The sequence below is a fragment of the Nuphar pumila genome, chromosome 8 (genome assembly GCF_984573655.1).
Source record: "Nuphar pumila chromosome 8, dmNupPumi1.hap1.1, whole genome shotgun sequence".
Lineage (NCBI taxonomy): Eukaryota > Viridiplantae > Streptophyta > Magnoliopsida > Nymphaeales > Nymphaeaceae > Nuphar > Nuphar pumila.
This window is the reverse complement of record NC_143256.1, coordinates 88,896,559-88,915,195: the sequence shown is the minus strand read 5'-3', so window position 1 is coordinate 88,915,195 and position 18,637 is coordinate 88,896,559. Positions and strand designations below refer to the sequence as shown.

The window sequence follows — 18,637 nt, the reverse complement described above, 5'->3', positions numbered from 1 at the left end:
ATGTCAAGCCGTGCAGCTGAACATGACATCTGCAAGCAATTTTGCAGAAAAATTGGGTTCGTAGTTCTGCTTGGCCAGCACTGCTTATCCATATGCATAATGTTGCGTCCAAATGGTTCAACCTTGATCAAACCCATAAAGAGAAACTGATAACTCAGCCATTCTTGTTGTTTAGAAATAATAAGAAATAGTCAAAGGCTGATAAAAGTAAAGAATCGGCAACTTCATTTCACCCACTTTAGAACACAAATCAACTCGGAAGTTTCGACATTACATTCTGTTTGCACCTAGGCCAAGCTGCTTCCGTATGCCACTGCACATTATTAACACAAGGTTTTAAAAGCTTTTAGTAATATATGGTCCACGTCAATCAATTTGATGGTTTCTTTAAAGCATCAGAGTTCCCCCTGCTTCCTGAGATTGCTGCAGTTGAAGCAGCAGTCATTGCAGCTGCTGCTGCACCAACCTTTGCTCCACCAGCAGCCTTTACCGCACCAGCTACCTTTGCAAATGCAGCCAGTGCACCTACAAGTGCAGCCCTCAATGCAACCATCGGTTTGACATCCATTTCTCACAGCACCTATATCAGTCAATCTACAAGCAGCAAACGAAATGTATAAACAGGAGTTTTCAAACTTTGGATATACTAAAATGTCATGGTTTGCAGAATCTAAAACCAAATGTCTTAGACTTAGAGTCACTAAATGTTTTAAAGTTCCAACTAACAGCAATCATGTGACTTAACAGCCAATCTAAAATCAGACTATAAAGGTTGCAAAAACTCCAGGTTTGATACATGCTAGAGGATAGTGTAAGCTAAGCTGCATAGTGTTCACTGGCAGCAGTTTCTTCTATTTGAAAATTTTTCCAACTGCACCAAGAACTAAAACTAGCATTTAGTTCTCTAGTATATGCCAGAAAATTATTGATCAACAAGGATGATATATGCAATACCATTATCAAACTTATGGACCTTCCGCAAGATTAGACAAAATATATGTTAGCGTTGCCTGACAATGAAGACAAATATAGAAAAATCATTATATAAAAAATGTTTTAAATATATGTACAATTTGTATGACATGTAAACGTGTGGAAGCACCAAGCAATAGCAGCACTCTGAAGCAAGGTTGTAAGTATTGTATTGTTACCCATATCGGTCAGGCCCAAAATAAGATATGTATATCATCTCGTATTGTATCGTAAAAACTCGTAAATTTTTAATAAAAATTTTTCAAAAAATCCAAAAAAATATGAAAGATTAGCAAAATTCTAAAAAAAAAAAGCATACACATTAAACAGTGATGAATTGCACAAAATACAACCATAAAATCACATATGAAGCATTTATGTCTCTATGAGCTGCATAAGACATCTTCAAACATCAACTATCTCACAAGAACAATGCAAAATATTAAATATCTTGCAATTAAGAACATGTCACAAGACTCATACTTTCATATTATAAAAACAAAAACAAAAACAAAATAACCAAGTTTATGAATACTTAACAGTTAAATAACCAAGTTACCTTCCATGTATCGTAAACAACAACAAGAACATGCCCTATATTACACAAACAATAACAAGAACATGCCCTGTGTTGTACCTCAAATTGCTTGCATGACTCCTAGGGAGCGTGGATACACCCCTCTAATGGTCTCTACACAAATGAGGGAGTCGGCCCTCAAGAGGTCTTTAAAACCTAAAAAAAAAATTATGATTTGGCCCTTTTTTAAAGTGTGTCAAAGGTGTATCGTATGATACACCCTGTATCGTACGATATGTATCGTTACTATGAAAAGAAACGATATGATACACACTTTACACACTCGCATCATGATGCAAGTGTGTATCATATCGTTATTTTTCATAGGAACGATACTTACCACATAAATCTAAAGTACCAGGACTGACAATGGCACTGGGCAATTTGAAGAACCTACATTACATAGTTAACCACAAAAATTGTACCAAATTACTCATAGCCACAAATCTCTTTCTGAAGAAAACTCAAGATAGTTTAAAAATATGCTGTTCCACAAGAAAATATCAGTATAGGAAAAACATAAAATGTATAAAATACATGAAAAACATCTTAAACACATAAACGATACAAAAAATGCAAAGAATCATTTTTAAAGACTTAATATCGGATTAAGAATGCAATGTTTTGAAAATACTTACTTTTTTTAAACTATGGTGTCACCAACATTTTTTAGAGAAAATATATAAAAGATTATCAACAAGAGCAATCAGGTTACAGTATCTCGAAACATGTTGGTTGAAGAACCATCACCCAATATGGTGAAGAAAGGGTAAATGCTTGAAAAGAGGACTCACCCAATATGGTGAAGAAAGGGTAAATGCTTGAAAAGAGGACACACCCAAGACAAATACTTATTTTTACATTTGGAAAACACCAGAAAGTAACATCAGCAAGAATAAATGTGTGCAGCAAAGAGGCATTAAGAAAATGTTTCTCAAAAAGTGTGGTAGTTTCTTTCCTTCCATATTGCCTGCCCAAATGAAACCCCAATATTTACTTACTTTGAGTATAGACGGACCCAAAAGGAGTTATCTAATTCTGGAAGCGTCAGAACTATCTATTTTAAGATCAAACACTTGCTGGAAAACACAGCTCCAGGAAAGATGTGTCATCGTCTCCTCTATATTAAAGCAAAGAATGCACCTGCTAGCAACCCCAAAACCCTTCTTCATCAAATTATTTTGCATGTGCAGATTATCCAAAGAGATTAACCAAGAAGGGTTTGTGTACTTAGCAATAATAGTCCAATGACGCCAAATAGTTATCATAAGGAGCTTCACAACATTGGGGTAAAAAGGAAAAGGAAAATGCACCATTTTTGCTATAGGTCCAACTCACCTCATGATTAGTCTTGGTTCAACTCCTGCCAGATTTTCCAATAAGAACAAGCCAGTCTTGAAATTCTAACTCACGAAAATTTCTTGTAAAAAAAGATTTCCAACAAACCGTCCTTCCAACAATACTTTACTGCACAATTGAGATATCTTGGTAATGTGAAATAAGGCTGGAAACTTATCTGCTATCCTAAATCATGCAGCCAAATGTTTGCCCAAAATCTTAATAAAGAACTGCTGCCAACCCAAGGCCTAATCTTAGTTTTGAAGTCCTTTAAGAGTTTTGCACCAATCAGGCAAATTTTCAAACCACTTTTCCATCTACTATTCACATCTCACTACCAGAGCCTATCAACTAATCCATACTTTTGACGAGTATGACCTAGGATTTATTTTATTACATAGGCTGTGAAGCCCCAAAACAAACCCACGGTCATGTCTGAGGATGTGACTATTGGGTTGTTTATTTTTGTTGTCAAGTCTTTACAAATCAAACGAAACTGAAAGAGCATTAAAAAATCAAGAATATGAACATTGTAGGGCATTTTCATGCAACTCTATATAATAATTCAACTTTCATCAGAATCTTCAACACAAGTGAAAATATAACTTTGGGATGAGTACAACGTATTTAAAAAGACAAAACTGACATATTAACAACTCAACTGTAGAATAAAACGCTCAACTTTCTTGTTATATATCTTTGTTGAAGTATCATGTAAGCATTAAAAAAAAATCCTCCTTTCTCTAAAAAATGTTTCGCTCTGAAACAATAATAGATTATTAATAAGCTACAATAGTGAGTAAACAACCAATTATAACTTTAACAATTAGACTTGTGGAGATTCTAAAAGAGTAAATTGAAAAGAAAATTACAAAAAATAGAATATATCTTAAATTACTTCTACAAATTCAAATAGAACCTATGTCACACGGACTCGGCTAGGGGGTCGACGCACCCGCATCGACACACCCCAACATGGGTGCGGCTTCGAACACGGGGCGGACACGGTCAACCAAGTGTCGGACTCGGTCAACACACCGGGGCCAAGTCTGTCCACATTTTGGACTTAGTCAACTTTGACCAAGTCTATTTTTGTCTTTTTTCAGGGCAAAAACTAAAAAAAATCAATCTTTTTACATCTTTTTTTAAAATATATATATATAGCCGAGTTTTATTATTGTTATATATATATATAGTTGTGTCCCCTAATGGGCACAACTTTGACCGAGTCTTATTATTGTTATATATATATTTTTAAAAAAATATATATACATATATATAGCTATGTTCCCGTGTCCAAAAATTTTGAAATTGTTCCACACCTGTGTCGCACCCGCACCCATGTGACATAGAATAGAACTATGAAACTTGTTTTTCAAATGTGGTACAATTATATAATTTCTTATTTCATTAAAATTTTAAAAACATTTTCTTTTAAGTTTGATTCACATTCCCATTGAAGATCAAAAGGGTTAATAAATTTCAAAATCCATTTGAGCCATTAAAAACCCCTTTGTTACTTTTGATGGGCCGATAGTACCAACTAGTGAGGGGTCCACATGTAATGATCCATAATCTCTTAGAGAAACTCAAGATAACTCTAACAAGAAACTTGAAGAACCTATGTCCAGTTGACAGAAGAAGGCTTAACTAAATTCCAAGACAGTTCAACTGGCCAATAAGATCTGTAAGATATCTCTAATTGCTGATCAACTCCCCAAGATTAGAGGTCCAATAATCCTCAATAAGGTTGTTAGGGGGGTCAACATATCATTCGGCAAGCAGCCCACTTGCATTTTGTGAATTGCTATACATTAAAACATAGGTAGTTTAATCCAATAAAACAACAGGTCTTTCATAATCAAAGATTAGAAATTATTTAAATGAGTTTTCATTCGATTTTTATTGCTAAATCTGATTTTTTTAGTAACATAATTTCAAATGAACTCAAAGAAGGCAAAATCAAATAAAAGAATAACCAATCCATAAGAGATATAGCTAATTATTATTATTATTATTTTTGACACCCAAAATTTTTATGGTTTTTACCCAATTTTGGTCCTTGAGTCAACAACAAGCATGTTTGGCTTGTTGAATTTGACAAGAAGTTAGTTTTGGCTTGTTGCAATACCAAATCAAGCAAGATTCCAGTGATTTTATAGAAATAGTCCAAGAAAATACATTTTAAGGTTTTTGGAAAGAAGCACACACTTCGAGACATGAGCTAACAAGCTGCACCAACTAGCCTCTACCTCAAATGAGGCTCGAAAGGGGGGCAGGGTTAGGTGACATTAGGACTAATATTGACAACCTCAATATGAGAAGAGAGGGGGGCATGCTTGGCAACATTAGCTTGAGACTCTTGGTGAGGGGCACATGGTATAAATCAGAGTTACCAGAAGCTTCTTAGGTAGGTGGGAAGCGCACTTTCCAGAAACTCGCTTCGGAAGCATGATATTCCTCGCTTCCGAAACTTCATGAGAATCTCAATTCTCCGACACTTCTCCTATGCTCCCACAAGCATTGTCCATGCTTTCCTACATGCTGCCTATATGTGTTTCATATGTTTCTTTTCATGTGCTCCATGTTTTTTCCTCTCACGCTTTCACACTTCTCATGTGCTTTTGTTAAATTGGCAACTATCATTGTTAGATTTTAACAAAAAAATTAATTCTTACACTAAAAAATCATGAAATATAAGAATACTCAATTTTATTTTAGACTTTTAGTTTTATTTGTTTCTTGTTCAATTCTTATTCAGTTTCCATATTGTTTCCTTTTTCATTCTTGATACCTTGCTTCTCGCTTCCTATAAATTTTAAAATGCCTCACTTCTCGCTTTCGCTTCCGGTATCGTTTTCCGCTTTCGCTTCCTAGTCTAGCAACCTTGGTATAAATACACCCCCCTTCCCAACCACCCCACTTCATGGCCTTCATTCTTGACCTGCATGAGGTACCTCCTTTGCTTGTGCTCTCTTTCACATGCAAGTCTTGGAGTGTCTTCTTCTTCCTTCGCCTTCGAGGAGTGCAGTTAGGTAAAAATGCCTAACTTTCTCTTTTAATTTCCTAGTTAGGAGTAGGACTAGGTCTAGGTAGGGTTGCAAATGGGTTGGGTTCAGTTCGAATATAAGCAAAACTGATACCGATTCCGACTTCTTTTGAGTGAATCTGGTTTTGGATTTGGATCCAACTCAAAACACATAATAATGATCCAGATTCGAATGTGATCTGGCTTCCATTGAAACAAGATCCACAAACCAAAGTAAAGTCATAGGTTTTGGGTAATTAGCTCCACAAGCCAAAGTCATCATGGGCCATTGATTACAACCAACAGGCTTTGTCAGGCTATAGCCTATAGGTCAGCCTATACATTAATATAACTATTTGATTTAATATATATAGACAAACTGTCATGTCATATTAGTCATTTGACATGTACGGTCATCATTACCATGCTTTTCTTTTTACGAGTTTTGTAAAAGGTGTAACTCGAATCTGAGACAATTTTTCATCCAATTCTGATCCGAATTTAATTAATTTTGACCTTTATTGTACCGTTTTCTAAAAGGATCTCATTCCAGTGTACCATATCCGCCTGAATTTTATTTGGTTGAGTCAGAATCGGATAAAGGTCCGACTAGTTTGCAACCCTAGGTCTAGGTAGGTTGTCTTACAAAATAATTTTACTAGCAGTTTCTAGGCCAGTTTCCCACTTGGCAAAAACCAAGATTGGGAAAGTTGGTGTGAGTACCTAGCATTCCACTCACCTAGGCTACTCTCCCTTTTCCTAGTTAAGTTTCCCCACTTAGCTCAGTCTAATGTTGGGAAAATTAGCTTTACCTTGGTATTTTCCTACTTTGTTTCCTGTCTAAGTTAGGAAAACTACAAAGCTTACTTTGGTAGGCTAGAACTAATTTTTCTAGCTTAGTAGAGAAGTTTTTCCTACTTGGAAAAGCCCATTCCCTGTTACGAGATCTAGCAAGAGTAGGATACTCTGCTGGATCGAGATCTCGAAGTTCGAGTAAGGAAATGAAATTTCAATGTAAGCAAGGATAGGACTTCTAGCAAAACCCGAGTAAGTCCTCTACATCCTTTGTTTGCAATAATCTTAAGAATCTAATTACTTTTTCAAAACAATTTAGAGAACCAATTTAATTTGAAGGAGCTTCTTAAACCAAATTTGGTAACAACAATACTTCATGACTAATGAAAATCAATAATTTGGCAAAATATGAAATTTGTGATCAATTACTTACTAATGACCTACTTAACGAGGTGAATAACTTTTCATTAAAATGCAAGTTACTTAAATTCAAGAAACTCTAACTAAAATTAAATATTCATAAGAAATTAACTTGTGATAATTATAATTATCATTCTCATTAAACTAATTTAAGGAATCTAGCCCTAATTATAAAAAAATTATGACTAATTACTTAAAGGTAATCAGAAAACCATGGAAGATTGCAAGAGGATGAGGAAAATGAGAATAGCTTCATTACACTAAAATGAAAAGAAAGTTACAACATATAGGGGTTGACCCCTTTGGCTACTCCACTAATACAGATATAGACCAAAATAGACCTTTACTTTGGCTGCTATATATGCTGAATGCTAATGTACAAAAATACCCTTGCACATACATAATAATACATAAGTGAGTATTACTCACACCTATGACACACAATATTACATTCTTCAACACTCCCCCTCAAACTTGAGATGATGTGAACACAATCAAACCAAGTTTGAAAAGGAACACCTGAAATATCTTATGAGCCATTCAATAGGCTTTTGAGAAAAGAAGTTGAGTTCATCTGGGATAAAGATTGTCAAGAATCATTTGATAAACTGAAAGAATATCTCCTATGCTTAGGGCACCCATTATAGGGAAACCACTACTTCTTTACCTCTCAGTAAATAAAGTTGCTTGTGGAGGCCTACTTGCCCAATACGAGGAAGATAACAAGGTGAAACATGCCATTTAGTACATAAGACATTCATTGATTATGAGGGAAGGTATACAAATTTGGAAAGAACACACTTAGCATTAGTTTGAGTGACTCAAAAACTTTGGCACTATATGCTAGCATGTGAAGTAAAAATCATATCTCATTTGGATCCAATTAAGTACATTTTTGAAAAAACAGTTTTAACTAGAAGGATAGCTCAATGGCAAGTGTTACTTATGGAATTCGATCTAAAGTATCTTCCATAAAAATCAATCAAGGGGCACGCTCTAGCTGATCATCTAGCTGATTTACATCTAGAGGATAAAACAGGAATCAAGGATGATTTCCCTGATAAAGATATCCTAAACTTGGAAGAAGCCAATGATATCTGGGAATTATATTTTAATGGATTGAGAAATTTCAATGGTTTAGGAATCAGAATTGTGATCATAACCTCACAAAAAGAAAGAATGCCATATTCATTGAAATTGGATTTTCCCTATACACATATGATGCAGAATATGGAGCTTTGATCCAAGGACTAAAGATTTTGATTGAATTGGGAGTTAAGAAAGTAAATATATGGGGAGATTCAATGTTGATCATAAAACAAGTTATTGGGGAATGGATGACAAAGCATGAGAAACTGATTTCATATAATAAAATTGTTAAAGATCTCAAAAAAAATTAATCTCAGTAATTTCTCCCAAACTAGAAGAGAAAATAACCAATTTGCGGATGGTCCAGCCAACCTTGCATCGATTGCGAAAATGGAGAAAAAATAAGATTGTCGATCACTTGTGATTGGGAACATAGAACAACCATCTTGGGAAGGGAGAAAAGAAGTAGCTCAAAAAGAGAAGACCGAAAAGTTAATTCAGCATAACCAAATGACGGGAAACCATGGATCTATGACATTGAAAATTTCTTGAAAAAAAGAGAATTTCCCATAGAAGCTACTTCTAGAGATAAGAAACAACTCAGAGAAATGGCAACCAGATATTTCATCATGTCAGGAGTTTTGTGAAAGAAAAAAGGTATAGCAAGGACATGTTGAGATGTGTTGATCAAAAAGAGGCTAAAATCATAATGAAAGAATGCCATGATGGAATTTGCAGAGGGCGTGTTGGATCTTGCCCGATGGAAAAGAAAATACTTCAAGCAAGATACTATTGTTTGACCTTAGAATCAGACTGATAAACTTATGTCAAAAGGTGTCCAGAATATCAAATTCATGGGAACATCATTCATGCACCTTCATTAACATTGCATTTTGTTGCATCACCTTGGCCTTTCTACATGTGAGCATTTGATGTCATAGAACCCATAAGCCCTATAGCTTCAAATGGTCATAGGTACATGCTCGCCACCACCGAATACTTCACCAAATGGGTAGAGGTTGTGTCATTGTCTACAGTTCAAGGTCAACAAGTTGTTATTCATTTACAAAAATCTTGTGTCATTTTGGAATTCCAAAAGATTTTGTTTTTGACAATGACACCCATTTTAAAAATGAGAAGGTTGCAGAGATTTGTAGAAAGTTTGGCATTTCCCAAAACTTTTCCAGTCCCTATTATTCTCAATGAAATGGACTAGCTGAAGCAACCAATAAAACAATCATTCACATCATTGAACAAATGGTCGAAAAAGGCAGTGATTGGCACAAGTCGCATGATGCATTATGGTAACTTCTCAAGGAAGTGAAATATGATAAAAATCTCCATTATTTGCTTCATTTGTGTATGATTGAAGTTGGGGAGTAGCTCTTTTCTTTTTTTATGTTTTCAAAAAATATTTCTTCATTTTTACCCTCAATCCCATTTTTTGTGCCCTTAAAATTCAAAATTTGACCCTAAGCGTGTTATTGAGCAACATCGCTGCTAATCATGCTACCATATCCTTAATATCTTTTTATATGTCCCACCACAAACCTCCTTTACATTCTTACAGCCCTTCATTCTGCGAATGCATGTGAAAATAGTTAAGAGAGGATTAACGTTCATTAGACGAAATTCAACGCAAGCAACTATAGCATCTGTGTTTGAAATAGTTAAGATGGAAACGATCGAGTCAATTAGGATGCCAACAGAACGGATTGTTGTCAAACAGCAATGTGACATATAAAGGGAAGAAGAAGGTCAGAACGACTTTATTGTGCATAAGATAATTGGGAGGAAAATTAAGCATCACAACGTACATGCTTTAACTAAACCTCATACCAAATGAAGATTCTAATGCATTTAAGCAAGCATTAAGACAAAAAAAAAGGCAAAACATATTTCAACACATGCAGTTGCACACGCACGCACCCACGCACAATAACCACCATCCAGTGGCGAGGTTGCGAGCATCGGGAAGGAAAAGGTGGTAGTGCAGAATATGTGGTGGTGAATTAGATGGGCGACGGTCACCGAGGGGTTGAGGTTGCCCTATGCCACGTATGGAAGCAGCAACATGTGCCCCCTTCTAGAGAGAGAGAGAGAGAGAGTACCAATTCGGTGGAGACGCCGGAGATCGGCCGAGGAGCAATGCCTGTGCCCAGTGACGTTAGGGTTAGGGTTTTGTTGAGGGAGAGAGCTGCGTCGTGGGGGGAGCAAAAGGCGTGGCGACAGGGAAAGAGCTAGGACGAAATGGAGGCCCTCGATAAACCCGGTCGTCACTTCGGAGCTCATTTTGCGTGAGAGAGAAAGAGAGAGAGAGTCCGACCCGACTCGGAGACCTGTATCCAATCAGTTTGCGTCCCCAGGGTTGGACGGGAAAGCAGCCGACCCGTCACCCAGGATTGAATTGAGATTGTTTCAACTTTCAGGTGCAGTGCTCAGGGTTGAACGGGAAAGCAGCCGACCCGTCACCCAACCCAACTGATGGTGCTCATTTCAAGCTCAGCTCCTTACAGTGGTGCTGAGCCAAGCTCATGCTCATGACAAATTCGTTTAGAGAGCTGAACTTGAGTTAGTTGTCTTAAAAAAAAAATTTATTTAAAAATAATAGAATTCGGGTTCGAAACTGACTAAACTAAGCTTAAACTTTCTCAGTTACAAAATAAAGGCAGTTTTTTCAAAGTTGTAAGCAATGGGTTTGGAACTCTAAACTGATTACTTGTAAGATAATCACTTCAACCATTTACACTTTATTACATAAAAATGTGTGATATAATATTTATTATTAGTTAACGAGCATGTATGAGCCGAGTCGAGCCAAACACTTATTCTTCATATTCAGTTTGTCGAGCTTGTTTCACAAATCTGAACCGTATTACATGCATACAGACCCCTACAGGGTGAATAAAGATAGATTCTCATAGGAGGTCCATTTAAAAAGTTTGCTTTTGGATCTTTAGCAACAACCAAGAACTTGATAGTTGTCGAACACCTCCTTTTACTGTACCCTGATGCCAAACCAGTTCAGCAGAAACTAAGGTCATCAGTTTGATTCCCTACGTTTCTCTCCTCTCACGTGTTCTCAGTAAAAGTAAAAAAAGGTAAAACCAAGCCAAGCTTATTTTGTATATGTGAGCATAGACAAATTCCTTTTGGTGTAGTGGTGTCCCTTTATCCTTTAGAGGAGAGGGCATCACTTTGAGCCCCTACTTCTCTTCTCACGTGTGTTCGGAAAAGTATAGATATTTTTTTAATATCTAAACCGGCTCTAGGTAAGTAAAGCTGAGCTTGGTTCAACTTGTGCTTGGGTGTGTCACATTTTGTAAACACCTCAAATTTTCCTCATTCATCTTCAAACACCTCATTTCAACCGATGTCAATCTCCTTAGGAGTCTAACCCTAGGTTCATCCTAGTTTAGGTGTCATTTCGCCCTTTTTGTCAATAAAATTATCATTCTACCCTTAAGTCACTTTAGACCCTCGTCAGTTAAACCCAGTTAAACTCCTTTTAAGTTCAAAAAAATTAGAATGTCAGTTATTTCTAACTCACCTGAGCTCACGATGAGCAAACACTGTTCATTTCTGTTCATTTCAACTGAATCTGGTTCATTTATTAAGAAATGGGCTCATTTCCAGCTTGAATTCTAGCTCATTATTCCTAAGTCAATCAATTCCAGTCAATTATGATCTCCTGTGTTTAACTTGAGCTCACCAAAAGTTCAAGTGGTCCAGTTTCAGTTCAAATTTGTTTCTCATACTGTTGGAGTTCACTTTAGCCCATTTCAGCTCATTTCAGTTGAAATTGAGCTAAGTCCAGTCAATCTAGCTAGTGTATGAGCTCCAGATTTAGTTCATCTTAGTATAACTGACCTTCTTTTAGCTCAAATCCAGTACATTCCTGTCACTCACTTCACTTCAGTGTTCATTTCTCATAATTTCTCTGAGAATTGTATCATTTCTTGATCATCTAGTCGAGGAGTTTAGTTGAGTCAATGTCCTTTCAGTTTCTTTGAGTTTAGAAATCCTAGAAACCAGTTCAATCTAGTTTAAACTAGTTAAAACCTCATTTTTCAGTATCACTCATTGCCCTCTAGGGGAAAAATCATTTCTCAGGTTATTTAATTCAAAATATTGATTTTATCATTTTCCAAGCTGGTACAATTACTAATATAGGTTCAGAACAATTCCTTTCTTGAAATTTTAGCTATATCCAAGATCCAATTCACATTTGTATTGGATCCAATTCACATTTGGATCAGATCCAATTCACATTTGGATCAAATCCAATATCGAATCTGATATCCAATACTCAATTTTCATCCTTTGACAGGAATCTTTAATTCTTCGTCTTTGCCAGGGGTTTGGGACTTCAAATCCCTCATCCAGAGTTTGTATTTCGCATGTCATTGCATATCATTTTATGTCATTTTATCACATTTCATGTCATTGCATATAATTTTTTAGATCCAGCACTCTTGTTTTCAAAATATCAAATCCAGACTCGATTTTAAAACCTTTATTTTGAAATCAATTTCAAAAAAATTGGGTTCTAAAACCAATTTTCACCATTTGGCCAACCCCCAGGGCTTTATATTCCTTTATTTCAAAAGCATTTCTCTAGAAAAACGATATGGGTTCGTTTTGAATTTGATTCCCAAATCGATTTTCAAGTTCCTTAACTTTCTTCAAGTGGGGCCCACCCTGCAAGGGTGCAAACCCTAATTTTCTCCATCTTTATTCAATGTTATTTCATTTTCATATTTTTCTTATTTCAAAAATACAAATTTTGTTTATAAATGTAGGTGTCTTTTAAAAGCTTCTTGAAAATCTTGTTTTTAACCCCTTTATTTTCACCATTTTAAAATCATTTTTGAAAACCAAATGGGGCCCACATTAGGTGGCGCCACATTTGAAGGCATTTAAGTTAGTTTAGGCTAGTTAAAGTTTTAATTAAATTAAGGTTTGAAAAGTCAAAATTTAATTGATTTAAAAACTCTATTTTTATTTTAGCATTTTAGCCTTGTTTTTAACTTTTATTTAGGGTTTTAAAAACCAAATGTCGGCCCACATAGGTGGAGCCACATTTGAGAATTTTCATAATTTATTTAAGAGTCAATTAGGTCTAATTAGTTAGAGTATTTTTAGGTTAGAACTCTCCAAGAGAAATACCCCCCCTCCCCCTTTTGCTTATCTCTTAATTAATTAAGAGAGTTTTAGCTAGAGTGTAACTCTCTAAACCTAAGCCTAAAAAAATCTATAAATAGAGCCCACCTCTAGGATTTCGACCCATGCTCTCTCTTCTCTCTTTCCTTCAAGTTGCAACAGCCTCCTCCATGAAAGTAGCCCAAGGTGAGTTTCTTCTTCCTTTTTCTTTTATTAGTTTTTATTATTTTTTATGATTTTCCATTAAAAACACCATTGTCGCCCCCCCCCCCCCCCCCCTTGTTGGATCTTTTTCTTTCTTTTTCATTCAAGAACCATGTTCATGGTTCAAGATGATGATAAAATAATTATTTAATGTGTTTTACACATTTTTTATCCATGAACAATGTTCAGCTTTCATTTATTTCGTTAATGCTCAAAAAAAGATCGAGATTCGATCCCTTTATGGATCAAATCCCTCTTTTAATGGCTAAATCAAGTTCTTAATCATGATTCTCTGTAATTTTTTTTATTTCATCATGCTCATGTATATTTTCATTATTTCATAGTTTAATCATGATTCATGGCATTAATTACATGTTTTATTAATTCTAGTATGCTTAATTAGGTTTTATTTTGTCTAGGGTTTTAGATTTCACATTCTTCAATTCCAGCTGCATGTTAATGTTGTTATTTTACTAGTTTATATTTGTTGTTTAAATCTAATTTTTTTATGGTAGAATCATGCATCTGTCTATGGTTTTTAATAAAAAAAATCATTTTTTTTAGTTATGTAATTATGTTTTTAAAAATCAAAGTTGAAACCTATTTTCTTAACCGAGAAAACACTATATAAATCCAAGAGTATCTTTCTGAGGTCATATCTCCCTCACTGAAGATTGTATTTCAGATCCATAAAAAGCGTCGTGCTCGTTAGTGTGTCTAGTTTATTCTGTGAAATTTTTATAATTTTCTACAATCTATTATTATTTTTCTTTAATCCGACATCAGAACTTGTTCTTCTTGAACCGACGGACACGGTTCAAAATCAATGTCATCTTGCCGGAGCAATTTCTCCCTAACCGAAGATTGTATTGATGATCCATAAAGAGTGATCGATCTGTCAGCATATATATTTTTTATGGTGTAATTTTTATAAATTTTCATCATCGTTTTCTATTTTCTTGAAATCCGAAATCAGAGTTTATGTTTCTTGAATCGTCAGGCATGATTCAAACCCTAGGTCATCTTGATGGAACGATATCTCCCTGACCAGAGATGATCTTTCTAATCCGTAAAAGGGGTTTTTTCATCATTATCTCTAATTTATCTCTAAAAAAATTATGAGTTTTCATGGCTGTTTCCTATTTTTCTTGAAACCGAAACCAGGGTCTATCTTTCTTGAACCATTATATGTTAGCCAGAATCAAGCACAACTTGCCGAAACGATTTCTCCTTAACCAAAGATTGTATTCCTAATCTATAAAAAGTGTTATCTTCATTGATCTGTCTAGTTTCTTTATGTTAAATTTCAAAAAAATTTATTTTTGTTTAATATGTCATTCTGGTATGACACCATGATAGGTACAAAATAATAGGTAAAACAACATATTTTTCACCTTTTTATTCAATATTTATATTCAAAATAATCCCAAAAATTTATTTTACAATTGCATATTGTTTTTAGGGTTACTAGAAGTGTCCATGTCTATTTTTATGATTTTTGAAATTCATTTGATGTGTTATTTATTTATTTCATAAAAACAGGATGCCCGCAGAGTTCTGATTCAATTGAAACACGAGCAAATTTCATTTTTTTGCATATTTTATTATTTCCATACATTGTTTTTATTATTTTTTAGTTTTATCATCTTCATAATCATGTTAGGGTGCTCTCCACCCGATTTGACATCATTTTGAATTCGTTTGGTATTTTGATTAAGCGTATTACAAAGATCTTTTCTAAAAAAAACTAATTTGCAAATAACATCAATTTTTAAGAGTATTTTGGTCATTTTCCTTCAATTCTAAATTTTTAATTTATTTATTTTCATTATTTATTTAGTTATGCATCATTTATTATGTTATTTAGTTGATTTTATTTCAGAGAAGCACAAAAAAGGCTTATATTCGAATAAATCCATCAATTTTCAGATATTATTGGATAAATCCCGAAAAAACGACATTTTTTTACTAACAAGTTAGCCAATTTTTCAGAGAGGCTCAAGACTGTATTTTTCTTTATTTCCCTTTTATTTCTTTAGTTTATTATTGATGTAAATTGTAATTGTAATATTGGAATAAGAACATTTACTTTTCTACTTAGCTTAGGATGCATTTACATATAGTTTGATTTTAATATTAACTGTTATTGCTTGTCATTCATGCATATTTCAAATTCACAATGATCGACACGAATGGCACGTGCACTCGCTTCTAAGGAGTTAATAAACTCAGTAGGTTTCATATTTGTGGCCATAGTCAAAATACGAACGAAACTCAAATTTATCATCTTCTTTTAAGTTGCAAACGGCATGCACTCTTAGGTTATCTTCAGAAATTATTGCATATTTTCAAAAGCTTTTCTAAGTATTTTCGCTTTTAGAATCAAATGAGATATATTCAATACATATTCGTGGCCATAGTTAGGGATATGTGGCAAATCTATCTTATCTGAATTCTATAAGGCACATAAAATCCCTTTATACAAAATCAATTTCTGAAAGAAATGGGGCTTTCCCAAAGCTTTTCCCCAATTCCTCCAAATATGATTTTATAAACCCACATTTCATTCATCATATAGGTTAGTCAGCATCATTTTCTAAGTTCTCTCCTCAAAATCGATTTTATCAAAATCTTCAGTTTTCAAAAAAATTCCAAATATTTTCTAAGTCAAATTCACGATTTTTCAAGTTTTCCTTCTTCAAAAATCTATTTAAGTGTGGCTCACAATTTTCAAGGTTTTTCAAGTTTTTCTTATTTAAAAATATTTCCCAAGTTTGAAAACCGATTTTCAAGACATCTCCTTTTCCTGATATTTTCAAATTCGAAGCATACATCATGTTTTCAAACTCCATTTTTCTAAGTTCATGGCATATCTCTGATTCTTCGTGCATTTAGGAAATAGAATAATGATTTAGAAAGTTGATTAAAGCAAATCATAAGATTGATTCCAGGTTCAATTACCCCTATTTATGATGTCAGGAATGATTGAACCTCGTACCGACATGAGAGTCCCATTCTACGGAATTTTCCCATATTTTAAAATGAAGGCGAGTTATTTTCAAAATTTTCAAAGGTTAATTTGACTTGCAAAAGTAAAATTTTGCAATGATAACACATTTGATCTGAGCTTGAACAGCCTGGGCTCGAGCTTGGCTTGGCTTGTGTGTAGCTCTATGTTTGACCTTTTTTCTTGCGACTGTTAGGGCCTGCTGGGTTAACACTTTTTTTAAAAATATTTATGATATTTTTTTTAAAAATGAATTTTAGAGAGAATTTTTTGGAAAATTGTTTTTTTCATTTGACATTTTAAAGTTGTTTAGATGACAACTTTCTAATTTTATTGAAAAACCACCTCTACTCAACCCTGTTTTGCCCCTTTTGCATATGCTCCACAAACCGCGACCACCCCTTCTACATTCCACTGCCACCTCTACTGTAATTTCTTTTATCAACATAAACTCCAGAGGCCACTGTGAACCATATTTGTGTCCTTGATGTGTGATGGCTACAAGCTATCAGGCAGTCAGCCCTAATGTGGGCCTCATTGAACCATCTAAGCACCACCGATTTGAGCAAGACATAACATCATTGGTAGCAAAGAGGATGATGGAACCACTGGCTATAACTAGTCGAAAGAATGAAGCCATGAATGTGGAAGGGCAGGGCTCTGGTCAAATGTGTTGCCCCTTTGTTGAAAAGGAGGTTTCCGCCTACGGTCTCACAATGGCACTAGAAAGGGTGCCAAAGAAGGTTGACCATGGTGTAGGGAAGACGTTTCCAGCAATGAACAGGTGGTTTCCACTGATGGCCAAGTGGTGGCTCTAGTTGGTGGTGGCACTGGTAGGTCTTTACTCAAGTGGGGAATGAGCAGTCTTGGTGTCAAAAGTGTGAATCTGATGATAAAGTCAACTTTTTAAAAAGTAAGGGTATAGTCGTTTCTGACGTTTAAAAATATTATTGTCGAAAAATTGACATCCAATCCAAACCATCCCAAATAAGCTTTCAAAAAGTCTTTTTTTACAGCAGCCAAACAAACCCTTAGCTTCTATGCATGTCATATTTTGATTTTATTTATTTATATATTTACTTTTATAGGAGTCTCTCACTTCCATCCAAGGAAAAGGAGAAAAAGTCCAGATTGTTAAGGAAGCTTGCTCGTAGTAAGAGTGAGAATGTAGCATCCCGAAATTCAAATGAATCAGAATTGACTGGTTTTTTTGAGACAATACGTGTACAACCGAAGGTAAGTAGATTTTTTACTCAGGCATCATCCTCTTATTTTGTTTTTGATCAGTGATTGCTCATGGACCCTTTGGATCCTCTTTTATTTTTGAAAAACCAAAACAAGAGTATGTGGGTCCGACGTTCTTCAAGGTAAAGAGCATTTTCTCTTCTGATGATGAGAGTTCAGCCTAACCAAGAACTTTTGATCATTGTATTTGGAGCGACGAAGTTGCAATGATTCGTACCTTTTCTTGAATTCTATAAAAAAAAGGTAAGTTTGGTGATAGAAACTACCAAAACTAAAAAAAAAACATGAGGCAAATGATATGAGAAATGTTAGACAATCTAAATCATAATTAAATGTATTAATAAATAAAATAAACACCAAAATAAGAATCAAATCTCATATTGAGCTTAGGTAGCTCTTTTTACGTTTGACGAGCACAAGAGAGCATGGACAACACTTCGGTTAGACGGGATCTCCAAAAGACTAATGAGATAGAGATCTGGGTCCTAGACAAGGCTAGGTTTTGCAGAGATTTTGACAAGGTGACTGTGCAAATTCCATTTGCTAAAATAGGGTAGTAAGTGTAACACTTCAAAAATACCAACTTAAAAATCATGATTTTTTAGACAAAACTTTTTTTTCCCGTAAGGTTGAACAAAGCAAAAAAATTGGAAGGGGTAATAGTTGAAAATCTTTGAGCGGGTTACAGAAAGGTGTTTAGCATTTATAAGAGTACATGAAGATCTTTCTATTACAAAATGAGATATAGATTTGATTTACAATATTTACAAAATTCTCACAACTCGTAATATTCCCCAAA

The 18,637-nt window shown here is 34.7% G+C and overlaps 1 long non-coding RNA gene across 1 annotated transcript; it reads right to left on the bottom strand.

The window, feature by feature from the left end:
• Positions 1–205: 205 nt before the first annotated feature.
• LOC149830007 (uncharacterized) lies at positions 206–10,520 on the bottom strand. Its single transcript, XR_016433614.1, has 2 exons — positions 10,331–10,520; positions 206–594 (listed from the first exon to the last, which is right to left on the bottom strand). It is a non-coding gene; the product is annotated as an uncharacterized LOC149830007 (long non-coding RNA).
• Positions 10,521–18,637: the final 8,117 nt, after the last annotated feature.